Here is a 15,485-nt window from a genome sequence, read left to right as displayed (position 1 = left end):
TATAACCATATTTAAAATAAATTTAAAAAAATAAAGAGCTTTCTTTCTCCTCAAATGTAGAAAGCTGGGGAAAACAAACAAACAAGCAATCAAATAAAAACAAACAAACAAACAAAAAAAAAAACACACACCTCAACCTGCAAATGAGAAAAGTCTTGGAGAACTATAAAACTGGAGAGACTGAATATGTCAAGAAGGGAAAGAGTACCAGGAACTGGCTCCTGTGTGGCAGAGCATGAGCAAAAGATATGGCCACACTAAGTGAATGATAATAAATTGTGCTAACGTTTTAAAGAATTTCTGAAAAAGAGGAGTGCAGTCTACAGTGACAGTATAGGAGGACCCTTTGGAGCCTCAGAATTAAGAGCCTAGCACTAAGTTTAAGCTGCAGGCTCTTTCTTACAGACCTGTGGTTGCTGCTCACAGGAAAGACTGGGCGTGGTGGTGGCTGAACCCAGACAGAACCTCTGTCTCAGTGCCTGTAGGAAGGGGTTTACTGCTGCTATTGGAAAGGTTCAAAACTCTACCCTTGGCTGGGATTCATCTCTCAGACTGAGAAAGGCCCAGCGAGGGGGAGGAGCGGCAAACTCTGCTGTGGCCAGCATGTAAGGTCTGACTGTGAGCCAGGAATGATGGGAAGAAAAACCCTGGGCGAGCTGCCAGACGGATTCCTGAGGTCAAGATCCTATGTTAATACTATTAGAGATCTCCCATTCCTAGGGGTACAAACCCTCTCCTGCAGAAGAACCACCAGAGACAAATGTATATATTAGACTCTTATGATAAAGAAGAGAAGAAACACTTAATAAACACCTACCCATGAGGCCAGACTACTCTCTCCAAAGCCACATTGGTAAGCATTCACTAACAAACAAGAAAAATGTAACACAGAAGGGGGAGGAAGATAATAGAGAAAACACCCTCTGTGGCACAAATGTATAGGAATAGCTGAATATCATCAGTAATACATACCAAAATATATATCGACAGAGAAGCATCGATCAGACTGTCAAACCTCAGAGGGAAGGTAGGGGAGGGTGGGGGTAAGGAGAAGAGATCAACCAAACGACTTGTATGCATGCATATAAGCCTAACCAATGGACACAGACACCAGGGGGGTGAGGGCATAAGTGTGTGTGTGGGGGGCGGAGATAGAGGGGTAAGGACACATATGTAATACCTTAATCAATAAAGAAAAAAATTAAAATGCACCTAGTAGGGCACATCATTTGTGCGGTATTTTTGCCAAAAATGCATTACCTCAAATCATGACAAATATCAGACAAAATTAAATTTAGGGAAATTCTATAAAGTAACTGATCAGAACTTTTTAAACATGTCAAGGTTATAAAAATCAAAGGAAGATTGAGAAACAGTCATAGATTGGAGGAAACCAAAAACACATGACAACTAAATGCTGTGTGGGATTATAAATTAGATTCTGGAATTAAAATAAACTGAAGAAATCCAAATGGAGTTATCATTTGAATTGGTGGTATTTACCACCAATTGGAGTTATCATTTGAATTGGTGGTGTTAATTTATTAATTTTGGTAACCATGTTAATATTATGTAAAATTTAACCTTAGTGGAAGATGGGAGAAGACTATACAGAAAATGCCGTTGCAAATTTTCAGAAAGTCTATTTCAAAATAATTGTTTAAAGAAAAAATGTACCACTGTAGGAATAGAATTTGGGTAATAACTAAAGATTCTATAGATATTAATTGGAATCTAAGGGAAGTTGAAAATAAATTTTATGCTAATATGTCTGTTAATGAGCATGAAATGTATAAATTCCTTAAAGTACATGTGTGGACAAAAGTAGGTTTATAAATAATACAAATATATAATACAATAATAAATAAATAATATAAGCATAAATATTGTTTCACATTACTCACAATTTTAAACCTACTTTTGCCCTTAAAAAGCATTAACAGTCATTCAAGAAGAAACAGATAACCTAAATTACCCCACTATTAAAAGAATATATATATATATATATATATATATATATATATATATATATATATATCTTTCAAAAAAAGAAGCTCTATGTCTAGATGACTTCAGTGATGATCTGAACACAGAACAGATGTGTCTAATTTAGTGGGGTTCATTTAATGTAAGAAACTAACATTTGCATTCAATAATAACCATTAAGCTAAAATACCAGATGTATTATAACCATTTTTGAATTTTAGTTTTATTGTTGACATTATTACAGATGTCCACCATTTTCTCCCCCTTTGCCCACCCCCACCCATACCCCACTCTCACCTCCCTCTAGCCCTCCCCACATTGTTGTCTGGGTCCATGGGCTCTACATATTTGTTCTTTGGCTTATCTCTTCACCTTCTTTCATACAGTCTGCCCTACTCACCTCCCCTCTGACATGTATAAGTCTGCACCATGACTCAGGTCCTATTTTGTTTTGCAGTTTATTTTATTCATTAGATTCCACGTATAAGTGAGATCACATGGTATTTGTATTTCTCTGACTGGGTTATTTTGCTTTGCATAATAATCTCCAGGTCTATCCATTCTGTCACAAAAGGTAAGAGTTCCTTGTTTTTTTATAGCTGCATAGTATTCCATTGTGTAAATGTCCCACAGCTTTTATATCCTCTCATCTATTGATGGGCACTTAAGCTGTTTCCAGATCTTGGCTACTGTAAACAACATAGGGGCATGTTAATCCTGACTGGTGTTTCAAGATTCTTATGATATATTCCCAGAAGTGGGATAAGCTGGGTCAAACAGCAATTCCATTTTTTAAATTTTTTTAGGAAACTCCATACTGTTTTCCACAGTGGCTGCACTAGTCTGCATTCCCACCAACAGTGTACTAGAGTTTCCTTTTCTCCACATCCTTGCCAGCACTTGTTTGTTGACTTATTTATGGTAGTTATTCTGGAAGATGTTAGGTGATATCTCATTGTAGTCTTAATTTGCATCTCTCTGATGATTAGTGACGTTGAGCATTTTTTCATATGTCTATTGGTCATCTCTATGTCTTCTTTGGAGAAGTATCTATTCAGGTCCTTTGCCCATTTTTTTAAATTGGGTTGTCTTCTTGGTGTTGAGTTGTATAATTTCTTTATATATTTTGGAAAATTAATTCCTTATCAGATGTATCATTGGCGAATATGTTCTCCCATATAGTGTGTTCTTTTTTCATTTTGTTGGTGGTTTCTTTTGCTGTGCAGAGCTTTATATTTTGATGTAGTTCCACTTGTTTATTTTTTCCTTTGTTTCCTTGGCCCTAGGAGATATATTGGCAAAAATATTGCTATGAGAGACGTCTAAAATTTTACTGCCTATGTCTTCTCCTAGAATTGTTATGGTTTTGCCATATTCTTTTGTTTTACTGTAATTCCACTTTTTTCCTGATCCATATTGGCATCAGTGTTTTGTCTATTACATTTCAAATGGCACAAGCACTAGCTTATCAATTTTATATCTTAAAAATAAATGTACTTGCCTGGCTAGTGTGGCTCAGTGGCTGAGCATCTGACCTATGAACCAGGAAGTCATGTTCCATTCCAGGTCAGGGCACATGCCTAGGTTGCAGACTTGATCTCCAGTGTGGGGTGTGCAGGAGAAGCCAATCAATGATTCTATCTTATCATCAATATTTCTATCTTTCTATCCCTCTCCCTTCCTCTCTGAAATCAGGAAGGCAGGGGAGGGTTGGCAAGGGGGGTAAGAGATCAACCGAAGGACTTGTATGCATGCAGATAAGCATAACCAATGGACACAAGACACTGGGTGGGGGGGGAGTGGTGAGGGCATGTGCCGGGGTAGGGGAGGCTGCGGGGAGGTCAATGGGGGAAAAAGGAGACATATGTACTACTATTTGTAATACTTTAAACAATAAAAATATATATTTTTTAAATAATAAAAATAAATGTACTCTATCTTTAAAGAGATCTATGCAAACACGTTTAGAGAATCACCCGGTAATTGGCAATATTGTAATAGCTTCATGTGTTAGAAGGATTTCACACTCTACAGTTAACTTCTCCTTTTTAAATCATTTATCAGTCTCTCTCTATTCATATCTTGAAACTTGTCTTTGGGACTGAACTTTAATTCTTACCATCTGTGCCTTGGCCAGGAATGTCCATATTCCTTTAATGCATAAATATATCCCAAATATTTCTTATTCTGTTAGTAAAAGCTGTGAAGCACAGAAAATAATGTTTCAAAGAGGAAATAACCATGAGAGATCATTTATTGCTCCAGTACTTAGAAAAATCTATGAAATTCCTTTATGGCTTCTTCATTATATTTCCAATGGAACAATTAGTTTGAGTGGCTACAAACACTGAATTTTCATGACCACATTAGCCTTTGAAGCCAAAATTATTGAATGCATTATTATCTATGCAAAATACAGTGGGATGTGGCGAGTTTGCGATTAAAAAGCATAAGTTGCCTCCAACTGGAAAAGTAGTTGAGAGTTAATTTCCTAACAGTCTATCTGGTCACACTTTAAAACCCACACAGTTTGCATAATTCAGTATCTTGTTCCTATGATATATTTTACAAGTGTGAGAGCAGTAACTCTGGCTTTTTTAAATATTTAGTAAAACTCTTGCAATGAATAGTAACATCTCAAATACAAACGTAGTCCCTCAGAAACCTTGGTTGCAATTTCTAAAGGTAATAAGGCATTCTCATGCCCATTTGACTCAAGCGCATAGTAGAATTATCTCAAAATGATTAAGGAAACAACTCTAGCACCAACTAAAGTAATTTTCCACTGCTTGACAGAGTAAAGACAAGGTGAAATTGTCTTTAAATAATATGGCTTTTCTTTTTCCTACTGGACCGTATCTGTTCCACAGGAAGTTCAGGTAATACACTGAGGTTTCATTCTTGACTCGGGATTGGCAAATATATTCTGTAAATAAAAATGAACTAAATATTGTAGGCCTTGGGCCACCCAGTCTCTGTGACAAGTACTGGACTCTGTCTTGTAGCAGGAAAGCAGCAGTAGACAATAGTTAAATGAATGAGTGTGGCTGTGTTCCCATAAAACTGTATTTACAAAAGAGGTGGCTAATTGGTTTTGGCCCCCATGACCTAAGATCCATGCCTCTCATTTCCTCAAGCCAAAACTACTTTCGTCGTTGAAGGAGGCAGTCATATCAAGAAATGAAGTCAGTCAGATAAAGACAAGTATCACATGACCTCACTCACATGTGGAATCTAATGAACAAAAATAAACTGTTGAACAAAATAAATCCAGAGACATAGAATCATTGAACAGACTGTCAAATCTCAGAGGGAAGGCGGGAGTGGATGGGTGGACTGGAAGAACCTGCATGTATATATACATAACCCATGGACACAGACAATAGAGTGGTGAAGGCCTGGGGCAGGGAAGAGGGGCAAGCTAGAAGGGATCTATGGGGGGAAAAAAGGGACATATGTAATACTTTCAACAATAAAGATTAAAAAAAAAAGAAATGAAAATATTGTGTCCTTTGGATATACATTCTGTATTTGTTGTAGCAGCCTTCCTTGATTCAGTGAACTTGTGATGGTTAATTTTATATATCAACTTAGTTAGGCTAATTGGCCAGATAGTTGGTTAAACACTGGTCTAGATGTTGCCATGAAAGTACTTTTGGGATGAGAGAGACATTTAAATCAGTAGTGTTTAGATAAAGCAGCTTATCCTTCATAATGTAGACAGGACTCATTTAGTCAGTTATTTATTTTAACAGTATATTCAAAGAGAACGAGTAAAGTGCAAATGTAGAAGTTATGTTCATATATATGTATGTATATGAATCAAGACTTTTCACTTAAATAGAATAACTATTTTTCTCAAGAAAAATTCTTGCTCATTATTTGTGCATGTGTGAATGCAAGGTGGTTGATGTTAATTGGTTGGCTTCATTGCAGCAGCAGTAGTGTACAAATAACTTTTCTTTTGTCAGCATTATATTCTGCAAGTAGAAAATTAGCTAAAGTAATTCCAACAATGGTTTAATTTTTTTATGCAATTTATGGAATCAATTAGTAAGTCTTTTGAAAGCTTACTTTGGTAAACATGAAAAATATGAAATCATTGAGATTATGAATATAAATTTGGCTGGAAATTCAACATTCAAGACAAAACTATTTTGCGAGAGAAATACTAAAAAGTAGGTATAGCATGTTGGTAAATATAGCATTTAGTGAATGAGGAAAGTATGGAGTAGAAATATATATACAATTATTTATCATGTACATATAATAAAAATTGCATTGAAACAAGTTGCAACTTTAAGAAGTAAAAATTGGCCCTGACCGGTTTGGCTCAGTGGATAGAGCATAGGGCCGTGGACTGAAAAGTCCCAGGTTCAGTTCCGGTCGAGGGCATGTACCTTGGTTGCAGGCTCAATCCCTAGTAGGGGGCATGCAGGAGGCCGCTGATCAATGTTTCTCTCTCTTCGATGTTTCTAACTCTCTATCTCTCTCCCTTCCTCTCTGTAAAAAGTCAATGAAAAAAGAAGTAAAAATTGTCAAAATTATAAACATTTTACACTAACTGTACACTTGTTAGTTTTATTTATGTTAAGATAAAAATATAAATTTCTGCATGTTAGAATATATTTCTCTCTGCTGCCTATTATTAGTTAGATTTTGGAAATGTTTGCACTTTTAAAGAAATACTTTTTAAATTAACCTAACTATGCTACAATAACATTACATTTTTTGTTAGCTCTCTAAATTTTAGTTGCCTTTAAAAATTATTTGAAAATCTTTACTCAATATAAAAAATAGAGCCCAAAACCTCAAAATTTCTGTAAGCTAAAATTGATGTAAAGAAAGATCCAAAGTAATACAGATATTAATTCTTACAGAATAATGAAAGACTCAAACAAATTAAAGAGTAAGAAGTCAAATAGTATAGTTTTGAAATTCTATCATTGGGCTTTGTTTTATCTCAACCTTAAGAGAAAAACAACTTAATAGGTTTTGTTGTTTGTTTTTTTTTGCCATTTAATTTTTAAGTGTACACTTTTGTGGCATTAAGTACATTCACATTGTTGAGCAAACATCACCATTCATTTCCTGGACATTTAAAAAATATATATTTTTATTGATTTCAGAGAGGAGGGGAGAAGGACAGAGAGAAAGAACCATTAATAATAAGAGAGGATCATCGATCAGCTGCATGCCCCTTACTGAGAATTGAGCCCACAACCCGGGCATGTGCCCTTGACTGGAATCGAACCCTGGACCCTTCAGCCCACAGGCTGACACTCCATCCACTGAGCCAAACCAGCTAGGGCCATTTCCTGAACATTTTGCATATTCCAAAATTGAAACTTTCTATCCATCAACAATAACTCTTTATTCTGTTATCAGGGGAATGGAGGCATCCCTTTGTCCTTACACTATCTAGAGAAAAATAATTTTTTTGAGACTCACACCTGATGATGAGTGATTTTTATTTGTGGAATTACATGCTGGGTGTCCAAAGTCCTATTTCCCTTAATCCAGTCCTAGAAGAAGTATGGTTGGGGATTCAGTAAGACTAGAAGCAAAACCGGTGTCCAGAGTTTCTATTTCATTTTGCAGCTGGGTCCAGTTCAGTTTCAGACTAGTTGCAATCCATCTGCGTGCAGGATTCACATGGCCCTGAGCCATGTAGGCAAATGCATGAGAGCACAACAAGCCAAGAGCACAAGAGAAACCAAGATAGCCCCAGAGAGCTAACTCCCTTGTTTAAGGAACTGAGTATACCAAATGGTGTGCCCTTGCAGTGGCCATGCCCACTTTGGCCAATGACTGTTCCCAGACGTAACTGACAGACAAACACCTTTCCCATGTCACCCCAACTTCACTGGGCATGCATTTCTCTCCCCTTCGTTGGGCCCTTGGGGAGTGTAAAGCTACAGCTTTCTGACAAAGCTGCTCGAATGACATGCCTATAATATTTGGCTTTCCCTTTACTTCTTTCCTGTTATTAATAACTAATTAATTACAATGGTATTAATCCCTCCATTATCACAGCCCCTGGTCACCACCTTTTTTTTTTTTTTTTGTCTCTGTAATTGGAAAATTCTAAGTACCTCACATAAGTGAAATCGTGCAGCATTTTTCCTTTTGTGACTTATTTCACTTAGCATAATGTCTTCTAGGTGCATCCATGTTATAGCATGTATCAGAATGTCCTTCCTTTTCAAGGTTGAAAATATTCCATTATATACCACATTGATTCCCTGCTTCAAATTATTTTGGGTATATACCAGGAAGTGGAATTGATGCATCATATGTTAATTCTATATAGTGTAAATGTTAAAGGAAGTGAAAAAAGTCCACAATTACCAAACTTAATTTGTATATATATAAAAAGCCAGCAACCATAACGCTGTAACAACCAGAACGACCAGTCACTATAACGCCCACTGTGGCCAGTGAACTGACCTGATCATGGGTGGGGCCTGCCAGCCAAACTCCCTTGGCCCCTCCCCACAGTTGCCCCCACCCCAATCAGCCCGACCCACCCTGATCATCCTGCAGCCCCTATCCCCGGCCGACCCCACCCCTGACCACCTCCCCAACCCAATAGGGGGTGGGGCCAGCTGGCCAACTTCCTGTAGCCTCTCCCCCAGCCTGGCCCCACCCCAGATCAGCCCTTCCACCCCAATCAGGGGCAGGGCTGGCCAGCTAACTACCAGCTGCCCCTCCCCCTGGCCAGCCCTGCCCCCAATGGGCCCCCACACCAATTGGGGGGGGCAGCTGGCCCAAAGCCCACAGCCACTCCCCATGGTCGGCCCCACCGCCAAATTGCCCCCCAACCCCAATCAGGGGAAGGGCTTGCTGACCAATTACCCACAACCCCTCCTCTCAGCCTGCCCGGCCCTGATTGGTCCCTGATTGGGGCAGGCCAGCTGGCCAACCTCCTGCCATCTCCTCCTCCCGACATGCTCAGCCCCAATCCACCCTAATTGGGGCTGGGCTGGCCAGACCCCACCCACCCGTGCATGAATTCATGCACTGGGCCTCTAGTTTTTTTTATAGAAGAGTCCTTTTATGTTGAGCTACTATTTTATTCCTTGTATTTTTACCATGTAGGTCCCTTATCTGACTTAATGTAAATCAGGTTACTATTGCTTCAGTAAATGAGGTCAGTTGGGCTGAGTCACACTGCACTACAGAAGTGATTTCTATCATGTGATAATGGGTGGGATGCATTATCCTTTATTTTCTCTTACTGTTGATATGGTAATGGAATCTTTTGATTCTTCAAATTTGTTAGCAGCCAATTCTTATTTTTGTGATAAAAAAGACAATAAGAATAATATGTCTATCTAACCATATGCCTGAACTCCAGGAAAAATATAAGTCTACAGCTATTCAGAATTACAACCTGATACAGAAAATACAAATGATTATTACTCTATAGTTTCTTACAGACACATCTGAATTAAATAAAGAGCAACACAGATGTTTCCTTTTCTTTTTGTTTTTGTTTCTGGTAGTGTTTATAATCTGGGAACTTGGCAAAGCTTCTCTATACTCTTCTTCAATCCCAAACTACAAGCACATTTTCTTTCCAGGAAATCCTCAACATGATTCTCTAAGAAGAGAAAATAAAAACCTCCCTGGTTCCCCCATTAAATAGTGGAAGTAAAAGAGACAAAGAATGAACTTATCTGAGAGTTTAAGATTGTAATTATTTCTCTAAAACAAGCATTTTGAAGTTTTTCTTCTTAGAAGACACAATTACATTTGATATTTACCTTCCTACTTGGTCAATAATAATAATTTAAGGATGCAAAAAATAAAACTCAACTAGATAGTAAAAGAAACTATTAGATTATGTAAACTGCTGAGAACATTTTCTTATTCTTTTTAAAAGATAAACATTACTTATCATTTTTATATAACCTTTAATAACCTAACATGGCTAGGAAAAATACTTTTGTAAAGAGATGGAGAACTTGCCTGTACTCCATTTTTAGGCTTATTAATTTCAAACTCATACATTAGACAAGCCTGTGTAGCGTAACTCAGTGCATGAAAACAGAAGAGAACTTTATCTGACATGGGTTAAAAGCTTAACATATAGCTGCAAGACTTGGGCCAATGTTTTAAAACCTCTAGATATTTATGTGGGTGAGTACAAATATACTAGTACTATAGAAGCAGAACATTTACTGTAAGCTAGGTACTGTAGTAGGTATTGTATATATATTTTTTCTCAATTAAGTTTCATCACAAGTTCACAAATTAAGCAAAACTATCCTGATTCTATAGATAAATTGAGATTGTTTTAGAGAAAGCATGGTACTTTGCTCAAGATGACATAATTTCAAATCCTGGCTTTGCTACTTTCATGTTAATAGGTTTATTAACCAAAGCCCAGGAACATATATCAATTATGTTACAGTGCATCAATTTATTAAAAAATGATCTGTTCACAAATAAAAGTGCCCTTGTATTGTGTTAAATATGCTTTAACACTTACTATTCATTATTCCATGAAGAATCACAACAGAAGTTCTCTAACATTTACTGCCCCCTTCCCCCCGCCCCAGTGAGCTTCTTACCAGCAAATCTCTAATGTAACCCTTTAAGGACAGATTATAACCATGATAATATTTTACATAATGGGTGGAGAAAAGTTGCATTACCCTTCATCACAGGAATCATGAAGTTTACTAAATAGGGGTAATCTTACCAATCAGTTTTAGGCTAATCTAGGCAGCCTATTTTTACTTTGGACTCTTTAAAGAGAAGGAAAAATATATTTTAGGTTATTTGCAAATAAATAGTTTGGAGAGTATAGGCTGCCATGTGTCCTCATTACATGAAATATTAAAGATTACTTAAGAGTCTAAAGCACATATGGCAGAAAGCTTATTTCCAGGTTTATTGACTGCACAGGCAAGATAGTTTTATATAGTTTCTTATGATTAATAAGATTTGATTAATAATATCCTTATGGTTAACAAAACTCTCTCTCTCTCCCTCTCCCTCTTTGTCTTTCCTCCTCTCTTTCCTTGTCCCTCTCCATCTCCCTTTTTCTTTCAGTCTACTAAGTACATCTGTTTACTTTCTTTTCTTTTTTAAATATATTTTTATTTATTTCAGAGAGGAAGGGAGAGGGAGAGAGAAAGATAGAAACATCAATGATGAGAGAGAATCATCGTTCGGCTGCCTCCTGCACGCCCCCCACTGGGGATCAAGCCACAACCCGGGTTTGTGCCCTGACCTGGAATCGCACCGTGACCTCCTGATTCATAGGTCTACACTCAACCACTGAGCCATGGTAGCCAGGCATGCATCTGTTTACTTTCTATTCAAGAAGCCTAACTAGAAAGGTAGTCAATAAATATTGACTTCTTTCATTTTATACAACTTAATATCAAAAGAAAACCACACACAGAATACATGTTACTATGGATTGCATAACATCTTTCTAAAAAAATTATCAGTACAATTATATTATTTTACATTTGAATACTCATCTATGCAAAGTTAGGTTTCAAATTTGTCTTACTATCTTATATAATAAAAGGCTAATATGCCAATCGTCTGAACAGTGGAATGACCAGTCGCTATGACATGCACTGACCACCAGGGGGCAGACACTCAATGCAGGAGCTGTTCCCTGGTGGTCAGTGTGCTCCCACAGGGGGAGCGCCACTCAGCCAGAAGCCAGGCGAGTTCAGTGGTGGTGGTTAGAGCCTCTCCTGCCTCCACAGCAGCACTAAGGATGTCTGACTGATGGCTTAGGCCCACTCTCAGGCCTAAGCCCTCAGTCAGACATCCCCTGAGGGCTCCTGGACTGTGAGAGGGCGCAGGTTGGGCTGAGGGACAGCCCCACACACACACACACCGAGTACATGAATTTCGTGCATGGGCCTATAGTTGGTATGATATATATTCATGTGTTCGTATCTTTATCAATTCAATCACTCAAGATCCAAGCATTGGGATGGCTACAAGTTACAAGACAAATATCTAGACTTAGAGGGTCAGGTTATCTTGAAAAGGCTAGTAGGCAAATGGACAATGCAATACTGGAAAAGAAGCTAAACCATTTCTTTGGAGAGAAAGGAGAAACTAATTCTAAAAGAAAGACAAACTATATAGTTGATTATTTAGGATTTAGCCCTCCAATATACTATGTGTTAGATTAATTAAATTTGTTTACATATTTCTCAACTATAACTTTTCTGACATAATCAGCCTTTAAATAGCCAGTGTTATGGGTTGTTATTTCAGCTCTAATACAATAATTCTGTATTCTATCTTGAAAAGTATTTATTTTAGCTTTGTGGGAAGTGAACTAGTGGTGGATACATATACTAGTTTATTAACCAAATCCTGTTTTAAAAAAATCATTACCTATAGACAAGGTGATGGCCAGAGGGGAGGGGAAGCTGAGGCTGGGTGGAGCTGGGCAAAGGGCTGGGGACACCTGTGGTAGTGTCAAAGATAAAAAGAGTTAAAAAAAAAAAAGGATGTTGGAGGGAGTGCCCTTCTAGTTGTTAGACAGGATGCTGCCTGATTCATGAATCTTTTAATAAAGTCAATAAAAAAGTCAAAAAGCAGGAAATATTATAACAATGAAATTTTTATATTTTATTTATGAAGTGCTCAGAAATGCTCTACAGGAAGGCCTCATTCACATCAACATAATAAATATACCAAAAAGAGAAAGTAAATACCATCCATTTACCTAGGGAATCACAACACTAGCAAAAATAAATGAACAAAGTGATAAATAGTGTCATGGTGAGTAAAGAGCTTGATGTTGATGTGTTTTCTTCAACAGAATGCCACCTTTTATTTTATTGCAAACATTTCTATAAAACATAGTAAAAACACAAAATTCAAGATTGTTTCCATATTGTGGCTGCAAAAGTCAGCTAATAGTCAAACCCTGTCAGGCATCTGTTTATGCCTCCTTTCTTATGTATCATTAAAGAGACACAAGATGAGTTTAAATATTGGATATTGAAAGAAAACCTGAAAATATGCATAAAGTTTACAAACTTAAGTTATCCTAAACATATTTAAGTCTTCCTCACCCACCAGATGGTAGTCTTAAAATATGATACAAATTTATATTGTTTCTCTCTTTAAAAAAAGGATTTTTCTCTTTGTTTGGAAAAATACATTTTCTATGTTATGAATTTTTAACTTATATTTAGACCCAGATATGTCTCTTAACATAATATAAATTGACAGAAGACTATGGATTATAGTATAATCAGATCTTTATTTCACTTTTCACAAATATTTATATTTTTTAAGTTACTCACATTTCACTTTCACCAGCTCTAATATTGTTACCAGGTATATCTCTAATTTATATAATTTTATACATAGAGAAAAGTAATTTTTTAAGGTTGACAGCTATTAAATCAAAGGTTGAAGCAATGAAGGAACTCAGGAGCCTTTGTCCTAAAGACCTAATTGTAATTAATCAGGTCACCTGTCACCTTGACAAGCAAAGAGGGCTTTCAGAGGAAAGACCCAGACTTTATAGGTTTATAGAGTGATTATGAGCTGATTTTGATCTGGTGACATTTACATGGCCTGAGTTACAAGGTAAAGTCTATCTTTCTAAGACTGACTGAAGTTAATTTATGGGATTTGGTAGGATGATTAATAATGGTGTGACAGGAAACAAGAAAGAGAGAAAATGTTTTCTAGAACTCCTTTCTCCTTTTCTCCAAGGTAGGGTCGAAGGTGTGATCTGTCCAGGTGCAGTCCTGTACAAATCAGTTTTATCCTCTTTATGTTCCTTCCACCATCTGTTCCCTCTTTTGGAGTTAACCGCTCACGTTGTGGAAAACTATATTCAAAGATAGTGAGATAGACAACAAACTCTTATGAGTTTGTCTCTCCCCACTGTGGAAGGGTGTGATAGTCATTTAATTGTTTTATTTTCGGGGAGCAAAAACACAGTAAAGTGGAATTACACTAATGAGAACAAAATGTGTAAGTGCATCTTATTTTGTAAAGCCAAATGTTAAGAGGTTTTTAGGGCAGTGAAAATACTCTGTGTGATACTATACTGATGGATACATGTCATTATACATTTGTCCTAACCCAGAGAATATACAATTTGAGTGGGCTCAAATATAAATTATGAACTTTAAAAGGGTGATCATGATGTGTTAATATAGGTTCACCAATTGTAACAAAGGTACCTGTCTGACATGGGACATGATAATGGGGGAAGCTGTATGTGAGTGGAAATAGGGAATATATAGGAAATTTCTATTCCTTCTACTCAATTTTGCCATGAACCTAAAACCATTCTAAACAAAAGGCCTATTAAAATATTAAGAGGTGCTTTATAAAAAAAATTCTTTACTCTACGAAAATCTATTCTATACTATTTAATGCCATCCTTTTTAGAATATCAATTTATACCAAGAATTGAATAAAGCAATGCGTTTTTTGAATGAGTAAATGGGTAAAGGAAAATAAAACAAAGTTATGCATTAGTAGCAAAATAAATACCAAGCATAGTTGTTTGAGTAAAATTAACATCAATCAAAATAAGCCATTTATATCACCACATAATCCACATCTGAATAATACTACTTTGGTTTTCATCTGAATCTGTAATTTATAAATAAAAATATTTGGAACACATTGTAGGCAGGGCAACAAATAGTTTATAAAGTCTTTAAAATTTGTAATATTTATCTTTTATATAAAATGAATTAAATAATAACATAATCAACAAATTAGTGTATTATGCAAGTTGTATGAGTTCCCTATAAATTTCATAGATTAAACCCTTATTAGATATAACATTGGCAAATATGTTCTCCCATGCAGTGGGCTTTCTTGTTTTGTTGATGGTTTCTTTTGCTGTGCAAAAGCTTTTATTTTGATGTAGTCCCATTTGATTGTTTTCTCCTTAGTTTTCATTGCCCTAGGACAGTGGTCAGCAAACTGCGGCTCACGAGCCACATGTGGCTTTTTGGCCCCTTGAGTGTGGCTCTTCCACAAAATACCACGGCCTGGGCGAGTCTATTTTGAAGAAGTGGCGTTAGAAGAAGTTTAAGTTTAAAAAATTTGGCTCTCAAAAGAAATTTCAATCATCGTATTGTTAATATTTGTCTCTGTTGACTAATGAGTTTGCCGACCACTGCCCTAGGAGCTGTATCAGTAAAGATATTGCTACAACATATGTCTGATATTTGCTGCCTATGGATTCTTCTAAGATTTTTATGGTTTCCCATCTTACATTTAAGTCCTTTACCCATTTTGAGTTTATTTTTGTGTACGGTGTAAGTTGGTGGTCTAGTTTCATTTTTTTGCATGTCCAATTTTCCCAACAGCATTTATTGAAGAGACTGTCTTCACTCCATTGTATGCTCTTGCCTCCTTCATCAAGTATTAGTTGAGTATAATGGCTTAGGTCGATTTCTGGGTTCTCTGTTCTGTTCCATTGGTCTATATGTCTGTTCTTGTGCCAGTACCAGGTTATTTTGAGA

Source organism: Cnephaeus nilssonii (assembly GCF_951640355.1).
Source record: "Cnephaeus nilssonii genome assembly, chromosome: 1".
NCBI classification, from domain to species: Eukaryota; Metazoa; Chordata; class Mammalia; order Chiroptera; family Vespertilionidae; genus Cnephaeus; species Cnephaeus nilssonii.
The sequence above is the reverse complement of the archived record's forward strand: the minus strand, read 5'-3'. Positions refer to the sequence as shown.